The following is an 18,836-nucleotide window of genomic DNA, read 5'->3' on the forward strand; positions in this document are numbered from 1 at the left end:
TTGTCTTTCAACATCTGTATCTTAAAAAAGACAAACACAGCAATCACCAACTTTCATAAAGAAAATTAAAATGCATGGATATGCTTTTGCACCTAAGAGCCAAACATTTTGCAAGTTTAGATATTTATAAATAATACGTTAAATAAATTTGTGTAATTTGAACATTTATCAATAATTTTCAAAGTTGCAAAGATGTCATGTCATACAGATTTCATTAAATAATGTATTTTGTGTAACGTATTATGTAATAGGTCATTGCATGCGTGCATGCATGTTTAAACTTTTATGACGTAATCGGAACCTACTGCAGTGTGTTAAAACATCAACATTGTAATTGATCAATCAAGTATTTACCATATATTTATTTTTTTAAGGTTATACAGTAGTATGTATATATGAGGCTACTGTCACTTTAAGAATGAACACACATACCAACAAAGACAAACTCGATTTTTTGGCAAATGTTTAAGACACAACTGGCAAGGTAGACATTTTCAATTAAAATAAAATATCTATGACCATTCAAACGCCATATGACACTAAAAAGAACTCAATTCAGTGCTGTGCAATATATTGATAAAGTGTAAATTCTCTGATATCCACTTTGAATACAAACTTTGAATTATTTGATAAAACACTTGCATTAATCAGTTAACTGATCCTCATGTGATTATAAATGTATGAAACTTAAAGGAGAACTCCGGTCAATTTTAACATTGAGCTCATTTTTTTGTACATTTGGAGTGCTGTCAATACAGAGAACAACGACAAAAATCGGTGTTGCCTACACCGAGTTATTCTATTTTTAAAATGTGCACCCTGTTGACTTCAATGGGGCAAGTTTTAAACCTGCTTTTAGCCTCTTAACATCCTTGATGTGTCATTACAAGTGCACAGAAAATGTGAGTGATTCCTTCTGAGTGAACACGAGTGAATCTGACTGCAGTAGATGCGAAAGATATGTATAAAAAATTATGTTATTTAAGCCAGCGCAAATAGGCTACCTGTTTACATCCTGTTTTCGGTTTAAGTCCAAAGTAATCGATTGCCGAGTTCACGCGCGTGATCATAGGTAACTAAACCCATGATATCTATGACTAAACCTATGCACGTGAACTCGGCAATCGACTACTTTGGACTTCAACCGAAAAACAGGATGTAAACACAGGTATTTGCATTGGCTTAAATAACATCATTTTTATACATATCTTTCACATCTACTGCAGTCAGATTCACTCGTGTTCACTCTGAAGGAATCACTCACATTTTCTGTGCACTTGTAATGACACATCAAGGATGTTAAGAAGCTAAAAGCAGGTTTAGTACTTGCCCCATTGAAGTCAACAGGGTGCAAATTTTAAAAATAGAATAACTCGGTGTAGGCAACACTGATTTTTGCCGTTGTTCTCTGTATTGACAGCACTCCAAATGTACAAAAAATGAGCTCAATGTTAAAATTGACCGGAATTCTCCTTTAACTTAATTTGTAAGATTACTCACCATATGTAATTATGTGTCCACCATTGAGGTTATCCTGCAGCAAAAGAAGATGATGGTCGAGAAGAATTTTGTCCGTGCGTGGTCGTCCGTGGTCACGTGGCTTAAACAGAATGCAAACTTGTCATTTGATTTGAAGCATATCATCACACCAACTTAACTGTTGCTTTACTAATTTTAAAGTATTAACCACTCTTGCTACTTTATTTTTCTCATTCACCAATGTTTCTACATCAATCAAATGTCAGAAACTTTCTATGATGGATTGACATGAGAATTAAATTATTAAGACAAACATTTATCAAAGATTCTGCTTTACAAAATAAAGAATCATAGTACTTATGCAGTGACGCCTGGTAAATGTTATCCACCCTTTTTTGTGCCGACAAGTGGATCCATGATGGCCAATGTCCTGCCAGACTGAAGTGTTGCCCAACCACCTGTGCTGGTTTAACTATCGAAAAGAGTCCTCTGAGATTGATTTTGCGTACCATACATGAGGACTGACTTTTCACCAAATAAATCTGTTTAGTAAAACATTCCTCTGGGTTATTTTTTTTATTGTTATAATTTTTTTATACACTTTTCTTGGCAGCAAAAGTGTACTTCAGTGTAAGGTTTTTCAATTACTTTTTTTATTTATTTAAAAAATTTTGTCAAAGAACCAGAAATGAAACCAAAAATGCAGCTTAAAACTGATGCAATGTTTAACAGTTTAAAGGAGACATATCATGCTTTTAAATCGTTCCTTTTTACATATAAATCATACATTTGTGGTCTATATAAAGCGCAACTGCAATGCTTGGGTCTGAATTCCTCATTATTATAGCTCCACAGGCCCCTTTTCTGATGTGCGTCTGAGAGCAACTCGTTTTGGTGCGGTCTCTTTAAATACAATTGAGACACTTCATACCCTGCCCCCTCTTCAGGTTGCAGAGGTGACACTCGGTTCAACTCCACCCCGTTCGGCCATTTTTGTAGTTTGATAGCAGAGATACGATTATCTAGCGGCACAGAAACTTTTTATTCACACGTTATTAACAAAATGTCAACAACGGAAGACTTGTCCAGCCAGCCTTACATGTTCGAGCCAGAGTCGGAGCCGGAGATGAAAATGACGAGGAACCTGCAGAACAACGTCTTCATATGGATGTATCGCAATGGTGTGTACTGTATTTACACATGAAACTTTGGTCTTCCGACCTTTTACCACTGTGTCGATTTATTTTGATTAATATGTGCGAGGGAGAGAGAGCAAGACAGCGCTTAGTTTGGAGACGGTGAAGTCTTGTTTACGCTTTCGCCTATCTCCGAAGAGAGAGAGAGTGCGCGCGCGCGACCGGGTCTCTCTCTGCTCGTTCTTTCAGTTTAACATGCGCCCTGTCACAAGCGCGGCAGTTCATCTACATTAGACGGTGTAATGAAGCGTTTGGACTGTGGGTTACTACATCCCACAACCGAACATTTTAACTTACCCTCTCGTAACTTCTGCATCCTTTAGCTTGGACTACAAAATTGCAGCGAGAAATAAAAATGGCGGATTGCTCGAAGTGTTGGGCCGGAAGTCAATGTCCTTATTTGGCAGTTCCGCTGCAAATACTGTGACGTAATAGTTCAAAAAACGTCATAGAGAACAGAAAGATCGGAACAGGTTGAAAAATAAGGTCAAAACAGAATATAAAGATATCAACGAAGCACCTGAAGAGAATAATTTCAACTTTTCTGTACTTCTAAACACTCCAAATATACAACTAAATGCATTTAAGGGCTAAAAAAGTGGATTTAGCATGATATGTCCCCTTTAAGACTTTCAGTATTTACTTTAGGTAAAGTGGCCAAAACCCCTCTAACCATCCAGAAGGCCAACCAACTTAGGATGATTTTAGCTGTTTTCCCAGCAGGGCTTTTGTACTGTAAATACTGCAAAGATGCCATTTGTATTTTTTTATGCAGTATTGATGTTTTGGTCATCTCCGTTATTGAGTAATAGTTTAATGGAATTAACAGTTTTACACTTGGTCGGCTATCCTGACACATAATCTGTTTCTACCAAACACTTAGAATTGCCAGAACCCTGCAAAATCACCTCCAGCAGGCGTCAACAAATGTGCATGTGTCTGCTCAAACGGTCAGAAACAGACTCCATGAGGGTGGTATGAGGGCCCGACGTCCACAGGTGGGGGTTGTGCTTACAGGCCAACACCTTGCAGGACATTTGGCATTTGCCAGAGAACACCAAGATTGGCAAAATGGGGTGAAGCTCTAAAACATCAAGAGTGAAAAACATAACATAATTAATAATTATAATTAATATATGTATATATAATTAATATAATAATTATTAAAATTATTAAAATAATAATTCATAAAATGTTATAAACCTTGGCAAAAGTATTATTTGAGAATTTCTAAAAAAATACATTCAATCCACATCTTAAAAGTAAGTAATTTGGTCCAAAAACAACTAGAATTCACAAACATCTCCATTTAGAGCTATACAGGCATCTAGTGGTAAACCCATGCAATAACATGTTTTATTTAATTTTATGTTTAATAAATTGATTAATTTTTTTTTTTTTTTTTTTTTTTTTCTGAAAGCCTAGTCTCTATTTTACCTGAAAATACTGCATATAATTTTTTTTAAAAAAAATAAAAAATAAAAAATAAAAAAAATCATTATTTTCAATGGCAAAAAATGGACTATAGATATTGCATAAATATTAATAAGTTCAATCAAATTGTCTCAAAATTCTAAATTAAAAAGAATAAATATTATAGAACAAAAATAAATTGCATTGGTTTTTACTGGGATGGAGGAAGTTTCATTTTTAGGTGTCCGGATCAGCTTAATAGTGCTGATCTGAAATCAGTTTTACAAGAAAAAGAGTTTTTTTTTCTTAAAGCATAGGTTGTTCCTGCCCTTTTGAGCACCAAGCTTTTTCACTTTTTACATCAAATAAATACATTAAAAACGGAAATCGTAGTCTACAGTACTTTATTCATCAGTCAATAAATCAGTTAATCAATTGTTGGTGTTCATTACTGAATATATAATTTCATTTTATAATTACAATCCATGTGAAGCATTGTGATACAAGCGCAACACTACAATTATCATAACGCATATGTTTGGTATTTTAATATATTTAATAATTAAAAAAAGTAACCCTGTAGGTAAAAATATCAAATTAAAGTGTTAGTTCACCCAAAAATTAAAATTCTGTCATTATTTCTCTCCCTCATTTCGTTCCAAACCTGTAAGACCTTCGTTCATCTTCAGAACACAAATGAAGATATTTTTGATGAAATCTGAGAGCTTTCTGTCCCTCCATTGACAGCCTAAGTAATTAAAAATAGCTTTATTTGTGTTCCGAAGATGAACAAAGGTCTTGCTGGTTTGGAACGACATGAGGGTTTTTAGGTGAACTATCCCTTTAAGTTGTGGTTATAAGTCCTGCTTTATTTTGGTACAAGTGGTTTCCCCAGATTTGAAAGTGCTGCACAAACAATTAATATTTTATCTATTGTGCAAAGACTGTTATCATTTCTCCGTTTGACCATACTGACTGGCAGGGTGTTCCGCAGAATTCTGAATGTCTTCAGTTTTCCTATGGCCCTTTCCATGTGGATTCTCACTCGGGACATTTTTCTAGAGTGTGTCACCTCTAATCCTGTCAATTGTTTTCTTCCCTTTGTAGATGCTGGTACATGAAGACACATTTGGTGGCAAAATATTCAGGAAAATTTAAGCCTTGATCAGCCATTACATGGTCTCCTTGTTCAAGATGGTCAATTAACCCGGAATTTTTTGTTATAACCTTGTCACTAGCACGACCACCCCAGACTTTTGATAAAAATGTAATAGCTCCTGTTGGACTAATACCAACAAGGAACTTCACAGTATTATGTGATTTGTAGTGGGATTATATGACTGCCCGTGTTTGCAAACTAGTTGGCCTCTCAATGAACACTTCAGTACAGTCTATTATACATCTAACTTGTTGGAAACCTGAAGAGGGTGGGGAGATTTCTTCTGATATCTTTCCTGGATGGCCACCGGACAAGGCATTGTAACCCCCAATTTCCACCAACTGCGGAACGGCTGCGGATCCGCTCCGGAACGGCGGCGGAGTCAATAGGTTTCCATTAAAGTCAATGTGTGTATTTTCACTGACTGCGGAACGGCTGCGTTCCGACTCCGGCGATCCGCAGCCCTCCGGAGCAGATACGCAGAGCTTCTATTTTTGTCGGATGCCGGAGAGCTCCGCAGCAATTCAGCACTAATATCGCGCGATCATACGTGAATTCGCGAGATCTCGTGGGTCCTTGTGACTTCAGCTGTCAGTCATGGCCGCAGCCGTTCTGCAACAAATCCGGACCTAGTGGGTATTGAAGGACAGCGGAGCACGGAGCCGACACGCAGCGGAGCCGATCTGCAGCCGTTCTGCAGTTGGTGGAAATCCGGGGTAACTCTTTAGCCATCACATCGAGCCATTCATGAAAGATGTTTGAGACAGTTCCACAACTCACTCTGAAGCGAAAAGCGAGGTCTTGATGATTTATGTCTAGACAAAGCTTCATCAGGACCACAAGAAACTGCTCGGGAAGGGTAAGTATGGTTGATGATGCGTTCCATATTGTTGTCAGGGAGGGTGAAAAACACAGAAGCAGATGGTAGACCAGTGTTAAAATGAGTGTGCTTGTCATCCAAACAAATGATCTTGTAGTCGTTTTTCTTGAGATTCCAGTTTCTTCTCCAGTGAAGCCATTTTTCTTTTTAATTCAATGTTTTAATTTTGTAGCTGGTCAGTGTCTGCCATTGACAGATCTGTACCCACAGCAGTGCATCCTTCTTCAGGGTCAGCATGAGTGACCTCTAAGGAAGGTGAATCAATAGACTCAACCAAAGATGGTCTCCTCTGTCTCCTCTGGTATCGCTCCAACTTCTGTGAACCATCAATGGTGTTTTTATGAGCGAAAATTGATAGAACATAATCTGGATGGCATGGGTCCACTGATGGCACACCTAAAATAAAGACAGAAACTGTTTGTGTTGACAGTATTGCATCTTGTTAAGCATCATACATAGCCTACATGCTTTGTATAATCCATAACTTATCTGGTTTCATGTTGCAATGGATCACGATCAATACCGTTCCCAATTATTCTAAAACCATCCTCAAAGTTTATAGAGATAATCTTGCGGTAACTAAAGAGCCTATCCTTTAGTTGTGCCCTTAAGTTAGACGATCAGTCTATACGAGTTAATAATCTACTATAAAAAATAATAGAGATATCACCAGTATTATAAGTCTGTCTTTTGCGGTACTTCTTAAACCTTTCTGCAATATAACATCACCCTGTTACATGCTGCCTCTTTGGCTAGGCTTTATGATCAAATCAATATACATGGTAATAATTCTTTTATCAAAAAGAATGCTCACCCCTCGTGCGTTTCCTCCACAAAGGACTTTCTTTCCAGGCAGAAGAAAACGGTACTCAAAGAATCCCAGGTCCAGTCAGATGATTTTATAATAAATGTTTAACAAACTTCATTAAAATAATCAAATGAAAAGAATACCTGTTACAGATTATAAATGAGTACTAAGTAACAGATGTAAAAAAAATAGCTAAAGATAGCATGCTTCTTGCATCTAGTAAAACTGGCATACTAGATTTTCTAGGCAAGGAAGATCAATACATCTTCCTTTGATTGCGTCTTATATAGTCTTGAAATCAGCTGAAGGTTCTGCCTTTAAACTTAGTTTCCACACACTTATTACAGCAAAGCTTCAAAAAGCAATTCTAACGGTATAACGGTACACAAGCTCAAGCATTTCTGCCTCTGTCATCTGGAGGGTAAGCGGCTTCCTGTTCTGTTGCGTTGCCCCAGAAACCACTTTTGCAAAGGAAATGCCAGTTTCACACAATCTGTTGGCAGATTTCTATTTCTATGATATTGATTCAAACTTATTGATTAAAAAAAATATTAGTAGCCTACTAGTACAATGAAATTAGGTCAAAGTCAAATGTATTTCACAATGCAAATTGTTTTAAAGCAGCTTTACAGATAAAATACATCAGTGATAATATAGTAAATTCGTCAGTGAAAATGTAGTAAAAGTCCATATTTAGTACTTCATTTAAAGCTTCATTAGAAGAGCTATGCATTATTGTATTTGTTATGTCCCCAGGGAACAAGCCGAAGGCGACTGTTAGTTAAATAATGTAGGTTATTTGTATAGCATTGATGGAAAAACATTGTGGCTTTTATGTTTGATATATCAGGTATCATAATGCTAGTTTAAATCAGTGGTTCTCAACTCCAGTCCTCGGGACATGTTGCTCTGCACATTTTGTATGTCTCTCTTATCTGACACACTCAGTTCAGTTCATGGAGTCTCTCTTAACGAGCTGATGATCTGATTCAGGTGTGTTAAATAAGGGAGACATACAAAATGTGCAGAGCAGCGGGTCCCGAGGACTGGAGTTGAGAACCACTGGTTTAAATCATAGCTAAAGTGTATCAACTACAACACTGAGCTAACATTACTGTGTAAAATGAATGTATACAATGTTAGCTACTTGTGTAGTAATCAATTTAGTTAATACATAACTATTGCAGGATTGTTACTGGTCTAGCTATTATCTGTTGCTTATCATGTAACGAAGCGAGTGCTACAGATCCTTTGAATTCTTGCCTGGCTGCCAAGCCCCTCTTCGCACAGTGGTGATCCATGCTCGCCGTCTCCCTTTGTTTTTAGGAAACCGAAACATTTTTATTATTATTTATTTATATTTGTTCCAGAGGTCAGGTTGCATCCCACAGCACAACAACCTGAGCCCAACTTCAGTCTACTCATCACCTTCATTTTAACTGCGTTTGCTGTCGGCGCCATATTACCGATAAACAAACACAGACCGGAAGTTAACTTCGGGCCAGCACGTAACCCTGGCAACGCGTGTGCGCCCGATGAAACCGTCTATAAAGAACATAGACAGTATATAAACTGCACACCCACTAGGTTTCAACGGAGACAAGTGAAGTTAATTAGAAGCACTCACTTCCTGATGGCTGATCGTACTGCGCAGACTCAAACTGAGCTTGACGACATAGATGTGACGTGAGCAACTCGTCTGTCTTATAGTAGCTGTGCCAAGAGAAATCTGAATCACAGCAGAAAAGCAGATGGGAAATAATTAGCATAGCTGCTGTTCATAATATTAATGCATTTGATCTGATTCAACTGTATAAAAGGTAATATCATGTGAATGCTTGGCTAAAGAGATGCGTCTTTAATCTAGTTTTAAACTGGGACAGCGAGTCTGAGCCTCGAACAATATCAGGAAGGCCATTCCAGAGTTTAGGAGCTAAATGTGAAAACACCCTCCCTCTTTTAGTGGACTTGGATATCCTAGGAATGACCAAAAGCCTCGAATTTAGTAATCTTAAAGAGCGCGATGGATTGCAGGGCGATAGAAGATCCGTTAGATACCCAGGAGCTAAACCATTTAGGGCTTTATAATACTTTGTAATTGATACGGAACTTAATAGGTAACCAATGTAGTGATGATAGAATTGGTGTTATATGATCATATTTTCTTGATCTAGTAAGAACTCTAGCAGCTGCATTTTGGACTAACTGTAGCTTGTTTATTGAGGATGCAGGACAACCAGCTAATAAAGCATTACAGTAATCTAGTCTCGAGGTCATGAATGCATGGTCTAACTTTTCTGCATCAGAAACTGATAGCATGTTACTTAGCAATGTTTCTAAGGTGGAAAAAGGCTGTTCTTGTAACATATGAAAAATTATTTTTGAAAGACAAGTTGTAACTTCGAAAGACAAATTACTGATTATGAATATTGATCAAGAATAATACTGAAAATAATATTAATGCAATTTAAGTCTTCATTATAATTGGTAAGTGTTTCACTGGTTCTTAGTTTTTGCTGTTTTTACATTAAACGTGGTTCACCTCAGACTATAATAAAATTAAGAGATGTATATCTTGTAAATCAAAAATGGAGATGGGTCTGCTGACATCAGATCACTTGCAAACTGACACTTAGAGCTCATATTATTGAAGATAATGAGAAAACAGGATTGACAAGAATATTTTTTTCATAAGCTCTGTTAAAAGTCATACTAAACAAGTCATACAGCATCATCAGCAGAGATATGACTTTATTCCAAGTGTTTGGTAGAAACAGATTATGTGTCAGGATAGCCGACCAAGTGTAAAACTGCTAATTCCATTAAACCATTATTACTCAACCAAAACATCAATAATGCATAAAAAAATGGCATCTTTGCTGTATTTACAGTGCAAAAGATCTGCTGGGAAAACAGCTAAAACAATCCTAATTTGGTTGGCCTTCTGGATGGTTAGAGGGGTTTGGGCCATTTTTTTTTAGCTGGATAAGCAGTGATCACTAAAACCTTTTTCTTTAAAAAAAATAAATGAATGGCAGGGCATTATTTAAGCTTACAATTATCCTATTATTATTAAAAAGGGCATCATTTATTGTATGTACCTCTTTACAGTGGATTTAAAAGTCCCCTTTACTGGCAAAATATAAAGCATTTACTATTAACCCTTCAAAATACACTTTAACAATTAAATAAATAAAAAAAATCCCAAAAAGTATAGCGGCCTCAGGCACATCCTAGACCTCGGGCATCTGAATCACGCCCTCATGAGAGCCCATTAACAAAAAATGCATTATTTAAAATATGAATACATGCAGTCTTCAGATACATTAATAGACAAACTTAAGGTGGGGTATGTGATTCTCTTTTTTGACCTTTTTTTCAAAATCCTATTCCTAACCCACTTACAGCCACTGAGTTAGAAGCACTGAAATGAAAATTAAGCAATTTAATAATCTGTGGAACGAGCAGGACTCGAAAAACTCCAGCCAATCATTTCCAAGACCACCTAGAATCATTGGACAGTAAGTGCGTCAATCAAACGGTCGTACCATACCCCCCCCCCCCCCCCCCCCCCCCCCCATTGCATTGCAGTTGCGCTTTATATAGACCACAAATGTATGATTTATATGTAAAAAGGAACGATTTAAAAGCATGATATGTCTCCTTTAAACTGTTAAACATTGCATCAGTTTTAAGCTGCATTTTTGGTTTCATTTCTGGTTCTTTGACAAATTTTTTTAAATAAATAAAAAAAGTAATTGAAAAACCTTACACTGAAGTACACTTTTGCTGCCAAGTAAAGAGTTAAAAAAATAAAATAAAAATAACCCAGAGGAATGTTTTACTAAACAGATTTATTTGGTGAAAAGTCAGTCCTCATGTATGGTACGCAAAATCAATCTCAGAGGACTCTTTTCGATGGTTAAACCAGCACAGGTGGTTGGGCAACACTTCAGTCTGGCAGGACATTGGCCATCACGGATCCACTTGTCGACACAAAAAGGGTGGATAACATTTACCAGGCGTCACTGCATGGATACAAATATTCAGCTTTAGTCAGTGCATTTAGTGGCATTCAATTTCAGAAACACAGCACAAAACTCAAAGCAAGAACAATTTTTACTTGTTACTAGTTGTGTTCTAAGCATTATAAATCTTTATTTTGTAAAGCACAATCTTTGATAAATGTTTGTCTTAACTATTTTATCATTCTCATGTCAATCCAACGTAGAAACAAGCGCAGAAATTTAACATTAGTACGCTGCCAATCAGATCGTGTGAATGATCATGTGTTGATAAATATGGCAGCTGAAACAATCGTCATTTGAAAATCACGGCCCTAAAAATTCATGGTTTTAAAGCCTCATCTCTAGAGTTTACGCCACAGATAAAAAGTAACCTGTTCAAGAAGAGGAAGTTATGTTGAAAGAGAAATTGGTCTTACTGCAAAAAAAAAAACATTTAACTTAATATGTATATTAAATACAGGTAAATAAAACTAAACATTTAACAACAAATACTTTAGCCTAGGTCATTTACCCCTCATTTCACAAATCCTTTAAATTCAGTGGTATTCAAAACAAGAAAAATAAGAAGCTAATAATTATATATTGAACTAGGCTATATAACAAATTATGCTATGGTGGCATTCATAAAAAATAAATAAATAAAATAATATACCACATTGTTGTCCACATCTAGTGCTGCAGCATTTCTCATCGTTCGGACAGTCACGATCATAGGAACATGACTTGGTACACACTCCTGGTTTGATGATTTTGCTTGGACACACTCCTGGCTTTGGTTTATCTGTGTTTGCATAACATTATCAATGAATGCCTCACTGCATTTAAAAGAAAACGCTGACCCACACACTAACTCATACCTATGTATGGAGGCCTACACTGACGTCCACATCCATTGCTGCAACATTTCTCAGTGTTCGGACAGTCACTGTCATCGACACATGAATCCTTACACACACCTCCAAGGGTTTTGACTGGACACACTCCTGGCTTTGCTATTAAAAAAAAAAAAAAGCCAGATCACTGATTGCTGAATGTCTCATTCAATGCATGTTCTACTGATGCCTGGGTCAGTTTTCCCCCATTACCTTTATATGGAGCTGTACACAGATGTCCACACCCAGTGCTGCAGCATTTCTCATCTTTCGGACAATCACGGTCATTTGAACACGCCTCAATACATGGTCTTTCTACTCCAGGGTTTTTGTTTGGACACACTCCGGGCTTTGGTTTCGCTGTCATATCAGTGAAAGCTGAATTACACTCTGCACATACATATGGGCTTCAGAGGCATAATAATTTGCATTCTCTCGCAATTTGTTGCGAGTTTGGGCAAACAGGGTTTCAGACAGCTCCATACGTTAAGGGTTCCATTGAGCTTCAACCCAATTTCTCAAAACGAGCCTTATAAATATCTCTGCGCAGCGACAGAGACAAGTCAGAAAGGACCGTCTTTTCTGGTTTTGCACTTTGTAGACGGTCCCTTCGGACTTGTATCTCAGCTTCCTGCTCATAGAGATCAACTGATTATAAAGCTGGTATAAAGGAAATTAGTTTGCAGCTCGGTTTTCTATGTTACTATTGGAACGAGGTGACATTTCATATTGATCTGGGAAGTTCGGATCTGTATTTTTTTTTTTTTTTTTTTTTTTAAACCACCATGTCCCTTTAGGGGCTCTGTATAAAGCTGATCCACACACTATACAATATAAATACTTGTATATGGAGCCCTACACTGATGTCCACATCCATTGCTGCAGCATTTCTTATCGTTAAGACAGTCACTGTCATGGGAACAAGACTCGACACACACTCCTACCACTCCTAAGGTTTTATTTGGACACACTCCTGGTTTTGGTTTCTCTGTCATGTGTATGCATAACAGCATATCACTAAATGATAATACAAAAAAAAAAACCTGACCCACACACTAATATAATAATAGTGCTGTCAAATTAATTTTCTCTTTGAAAATACAATGAACCAAAGACGGGCTCAAAAACGCGTTTAAAATAATAAAAAAATAGCTGGTGTTTGATGTCACAGGCTACCTTGTAACCAATTACGTCAACGTGCCGGCAGGATAGCAAGAGGTAGGCGACTGGGTTAGGCCTATAGGTTGCCAGGTTGAGGTGACAAATGGGTTAAAATTGTATGGTGTGTGGATTGTGTGAATATAATGCATTTAATACAAGATCTGGCAACTGGTCAACATTAGACAAACCTATTGGTCCGATTATTCATAAAGGAGTTTGGGCCATGCAAATTACGGGAGTTTCCCGGGAGAAATAAACCGGGAGGGGTCCGGGAGATGGGCCTAAAAAAAACCCGGGAGAAACCCGGGGAAAACGGGAGTGTTGACACGTATGACTAGGACAGCACTACAACCAACCAGAGCGTTTTCCCAACAGCGGAGCTAGTTGATGATAGATTTAACTTCTGCTGCCGCTAGGGTGCGTGATTTCTTGGCTAGCTTTACCCTAAAGTTGGGCGAGAGGATCTGAGGCGGAGTGATGTGAGCAAGAGCCATATAGAAATGTATGGCTCTGGTGTGAGCAAATGGAGGCGACTCAGGCGAGGCTAATTCGCATATTCATAGATAAGTATGTTGTCCGTTATTAATGGTAATCAAACAAAGCTAACAGAAATGACAATTATAGGTTTATATCATGATTGTTTAAAGCTCACCTAAATTGAAGTTATATTTTTGTAGCCCAATACATGAATAATTTTCAATTATATTGTTGAATTGCTATCTATAATTAATGTTTAACCCTTTCATACGCAATTTTCTAAATATTCTATCTGACACCCCAGCGCGAGTTTAAAAAAAAAAAAACCCTGATCCACACACTACTATAATACCTTTATATGGAGCCGAACACTGATGTCCACATCCATTACTGCAGCATTTCTCATCGTTCGGACAGTCACTGTCATGGGAACATGACTCAACACATACTCCTGCCACTGCTACTTCAAGGGTTGCATTTGGACAAACTCCGGGCTTTGGTTTCCCTGTGATGCGTTTAAATAAAAGCATCAGTGAATGTTGAATGACTTTATGCATTTTGATTTAAAAAAAAAAAAAAAGCTGATCCACACTATAATACAATAAATTACCTTTATATGGAGCTGTACAGTCATGTCCACATCCATTACTGCAGCATTTCTCATCCCCCGGACAGTCATCGTCACCGGAACAAAATTCAGCACAATGTCCTAGCATTCCGTCTTCCGTGCTTGGACACACTCCTGGCTTTACTGTTATTCAAACACATGACAGAAACCATAATTACTGAACGCTGAATGTCTCCTCCACCATTAAATTTTCTTTACCATGAAAAAAATTCAGTCCATCTCCTTCAAAGTGTTACATTTAATTTAATTTAATTTAATTTAATTTAATGTGTCACTTGCATTTTCTTGTGAAACTCAACAGCAACATTTTTTTCAGTGTTTCTTTTGGAGGACCTCTGACATCCACTATTGAAACTTGTTGAATGCAGGGAGAACACACAATCAAATCATTTCCACAATCAGATCGTTGCATTCGTGTCCTTTAGAGCAGTCTTTATCTGAAACATCCTCGTCGGGACGCAATTCATTTTCACCAAGCACCAACCGGCCCCTAAACAGAAGATTCAAGAGGATCATCGGAAAGACCGAGAGTGCTGAAATAGCTTTTTCCACTTGTAAGTCGGGGGTTTTGCAATGTGTGTATCAAACTGAACTATAACAGCCACACATTTATCTGCATCAAGTCAAATTAGTTTAGAAATCTACCATTTATCCCTAAATCGTTACAAAGTGCCATTACAACACAGAACCTACCACTACTAGTGCATTGTAATGCTAATATAAAACATGTACGGTGGTTAATATTTTGTGGCATAATTATGTTGAACAGTTACATTAAGCATTTTAATACACAAAAAAAGAAAATGGTAACACATTTGTAGCAAAACAGACAACCCATTAAACTCATGCAATCAGACTTTAACAAAAGTGGCTTGTAAGGTAATAATTCAATAAATAATTAAAAGTTATAATTATTAATTATAATTATTAGTTATAATATTTATAATTATATAAAAATGCCACTGTTTTCCATACAGTTGACGCTGACTCACCAAACTGCAGAGGAGTGCTTTCAGTGTGAGACTGAAGACTCAAAATAATTAATTTGCATGTTAACCATTTTAACATGCTAAACTAATACTGACGTAGCTTGTGGTCAACCTGATAGCTGAAGAGCCACATTAGAGAATAGCATTTGGGTAGCATGCTAAACATAAGGCAACAAATACAGGCATGGTCAACTTTGGAGACAAATATCTCAGGAACTATAGTTCATATCAAAAATCCATTCACTCATTTCTATGCGGCTCGGTCCAAAGATCAAAGCCAATTTTGGACAAAATTAGGCTAAATTTGAAGGAGGAGTAATGAAAACTTATTCATTTACTTCAATATGGCGGACAGTCACATTTAGGGAAAATTACAAATGATATGTTGTCCGAATCGGCATAAGCCAGGGAACAAAACGACTTATAAGTTTGAAGTAGGGATGTCCCGATCCGATCACGTGATCGGAAATCGGGCCCGATCACGTGGTTTCAGACTCGATCGGAATCGGACGTTACCTCCCGATCAGGACTCGGATATATATGTATATATATTCTCATTATTATTTAACACATCTATAGTTATGCGGTGGCACAGAGTTACGCCGGTTTCACACCGCAAGCGTCAGCGGCGCGTGAGCAGCGCGTATTTTTTTCGGCGTCCATGTTAATCAATGAGTGCATTCACACCGCACGCAGAAGCGGTGCGGCAGCGCGTAGCAGGAGCAGAGCAGGAACAGCAGTGCCGCGATAGTTTCGGCGCCCAGTCTATTTTTAACGCGCCGCTTACGCTGAATTAAAGTGACACGCATTGATCATGGGCAAAATACACCGCAGTGTTATCCAAAAAGCGCATTGATGATATCTATTGTGTTTTAAACAGTCACTCAAATGACCAACAGCAATTTAAAAAGAAAACAAATGTCCAAAAACAAACTTGTTGCCCGAACAATAAAAACAAAGACGAATCAAAAGTTACATAAATGAAATGATTAATAAAATAAGCTTCTTGACAAGTCTTTTCTCTTAAATGTATTTGAAAACGAAATAAAGCAATGCCAACTTATCCATTATAGAGTACTCTGTCTGTACACAAGCCGCGGTTCAGCCGCGCGTGACAAACGCTGCCAGTGTGAAAGCAAAACGCGCGTGTCCTGCTCCTGCTCACCATACGCACTGCTCCTGCTCTGCTCACGCTCTGCTATCGCGTGCAGTGTGAAACCGGCGTAAGCAGCGCAGGAGCAGTGCATATGGTGAGCAGGAGCAGGACACGCGCGTTTTGCTTTCACACTGGCAGCGTTTGTCACGCGCGGCTGAACCGCGGGTTGTGTACAGACAGAGTAGCCTACTCTATAATGGATAAGTTGGCATTGCTTTATTTCGTTTTCAAATACATTTAAGAGAAAATACTTGTCAAGAAGCTTATTTTATTAATAATTTCATAAATATAACTTTTGGTTCATCTTTGTTTTTATTGTTCTGGCAACAAGTTTGTTTTTGGACATTTGTTTTCTTATTTAATTGCTGTTGGTAATTTGATCGACTGTTTAAAACACAATAGATATCATCAATGCACTTTTTGGATAAAACTGCGGTGTATTTTGGCCATGATCAATGCATATCACTTTAATTCAGCGTAAGCGGCGCAGCAAAAATAGACTCTGCTCCGAAACGATCGCGGCACTGCTGCTTCTGCTCTGTTCCTGCTACGCGCTGCCGCGCCGCCTCTGCGCGCGGTGTGAATGCTCCAAGGGGGCAGGGATTTGTATTATTTTGAAGGTACCCCCGGACGCCGCCATTGGCTAACGGAACCCCACCTGCAGTTAGCATCCCATTGACTCCCATTCATTTTGGCGTCACTTTGACAGCGAATAACTTCACATCTGAGGCGTTTAAAGACTCCATTTGTCCATTATTTATTTCTAAAGAAACACGACAATGTATAAAATGCTCCATTACCTTGTAGCTTATGTTATGGCCCTGTAGAAGCAGTTTTTGTAAAAGTAGGCTAATGATTGCGTCATAGCCACGCGACTCTCTGTCGCACAGTAAAAAATTACCGTATGGACAGGAGGAGAAGCTCGCAGGCAATATTTTATGAGCATAGACGTCTATGAGGCAATCGGGGGGACGTAGAGTCAAGGGAGAAGCCCATATAGAGTCCATAAAAGCAACGGGGAAAAATTGTGCAACAACGTTTTGAGGAATTGGAAATAATTCGGTATGTGGCAAGTATACATGAAGTAGCCTAACATTTATCCACGATCTTTAAATAATGTATCTACTTAATTAAATAATGAAGTATGGGTAACGGGGTATCTAATTTAACGGGGGATGGAGAAATTATCATGAAATTATGCAATGGAAAAAAAAAACATCTCAATGTCAATCGCGGTTAACTTTATTCCTTTATTTATTTACAGATACGCTTGAAGATGAATGTGATCCCTTTCATCCTGGTCGGAAGCCATATACAACATGTCCTATCCTACATAACCTAATGTAAAAAATAAAGAAAACCGTTTCTGTTCAAGTGTGTTTGTCCATGATTTATTAGCCAAAACTGCATGATTTAACAGCTCATCATTTTTTATAAATTGGAATATTATATGGTCAATGTATTACGTGAAGAGATGAACTGTACAATGAGTCATTTTAAGAGACTATTTAAAATTAATATTGAATGGATACGAAAATGACTCGAGGGGATAGTATATTGTATAGGCCTACTTACAGTATGGTTCCTTGGCTTATATAGTATTGTTTTGAATGGGTTATTATTCGGTTTAATGTAGATATGGGAAACGGAGAAGATGGAATTTTTTTGGTAAATGTGCTTTTTGGTAAAATTTTTTGAAAAAATTCAAATATGATTCAAATAGGAATTTTTGGAATTCAAATAAAAAAAAATTAGACCCGTTTATGCTCACATATGCATAAACGGGTCTAATTTTTTTTATTTGAATTCCAAAAATATGCGCTCCCTGGGCGGTTAAATAAATATGACTCATTTAACTTACATTCGACTTAAATAGCTGTTTTAAATGAATTACAAAATTTAACTAGCATTTAGTTAGCAATAATTAGCCTGTAAGTTACCTATTATCTCCTTATGTAACGTTACCTATTGGGTAACTTACGAATTCATATCACAAGTTGAGGTCATTTAACTTCTTAATAGTATGCATTAACTTAATACGTACTGGCATTACATTTTAAAATAAATAAATACTATGCAAAATGACAAAAAATAATTAATCAGAATATGCTTACTTATCACAGGTTCTATCATAACTTCTTAATATTATGCATTAACTTTAAAGATAGCGTAGGCTACTGGCGTTAAATTTTAAAATAAAGAAATAAATACTACGCAAAATGACAAAATAATTAATCAGAATACTTACCAAAATTTGCTGCTGTTCACGTTCGCCGTCTCTGCAAGATTCGGTGGGTGATTCAGATTGATTTCTCTTGGCACAGCTTTTAGAAGACTTACAATTGTCAGACGGGTTGCTCACGTCACTTCTACGTCATCAAGCTCAGTTTGAGTCTGCTAACGCGTGCAGTGTGAAACCGGTAAGTGCAGTTCCTAAAAGCACATTACTGCCTTTGCAAACACTGTGGCACTTTATTTTTTTATTTGTTTACATGCCTGCTGGGTATTTTAAGTTGAGGTGCTATTTGTTTATATATTAGACTTTTTTTATATTTACTGTTGCACTAAGTCCAAAAGTGAAGAATTTATG

General features: G+C 37.4%; 1 long non-coding RNA gene across 1 annotated transcript; it reads left to right on the forward strand.

Moving 5' to 3' along the window:
• Positions 1-16,840: 16,840 nt before the first annotated feature.
• Positions 16,841-17,620, forward strand: LOC311085707. Its single transcript, XR_014606912.1, has 2 exons — positions 16,841-17,308; positions 17,511-17,620. It is a non-coding gene; the product is annotated as an uncharacterized lncRNA (long non-coding RNA).
• The last annotated feature ends 1,216 nt before the right edge of the window (positions 17,621-18,836 follow it).

Source organism: Abramis brama (genome assembly GCF_963993115.1).
Source record: "Abramis brama genome assembly, chromosome: 6".
Taxonomy (NCBI): Eukaryota; Metazoa; Chordata; class Actinopteri; order Cypriniformes; family Leuciscidae; genus Abramis; species Abramis brama.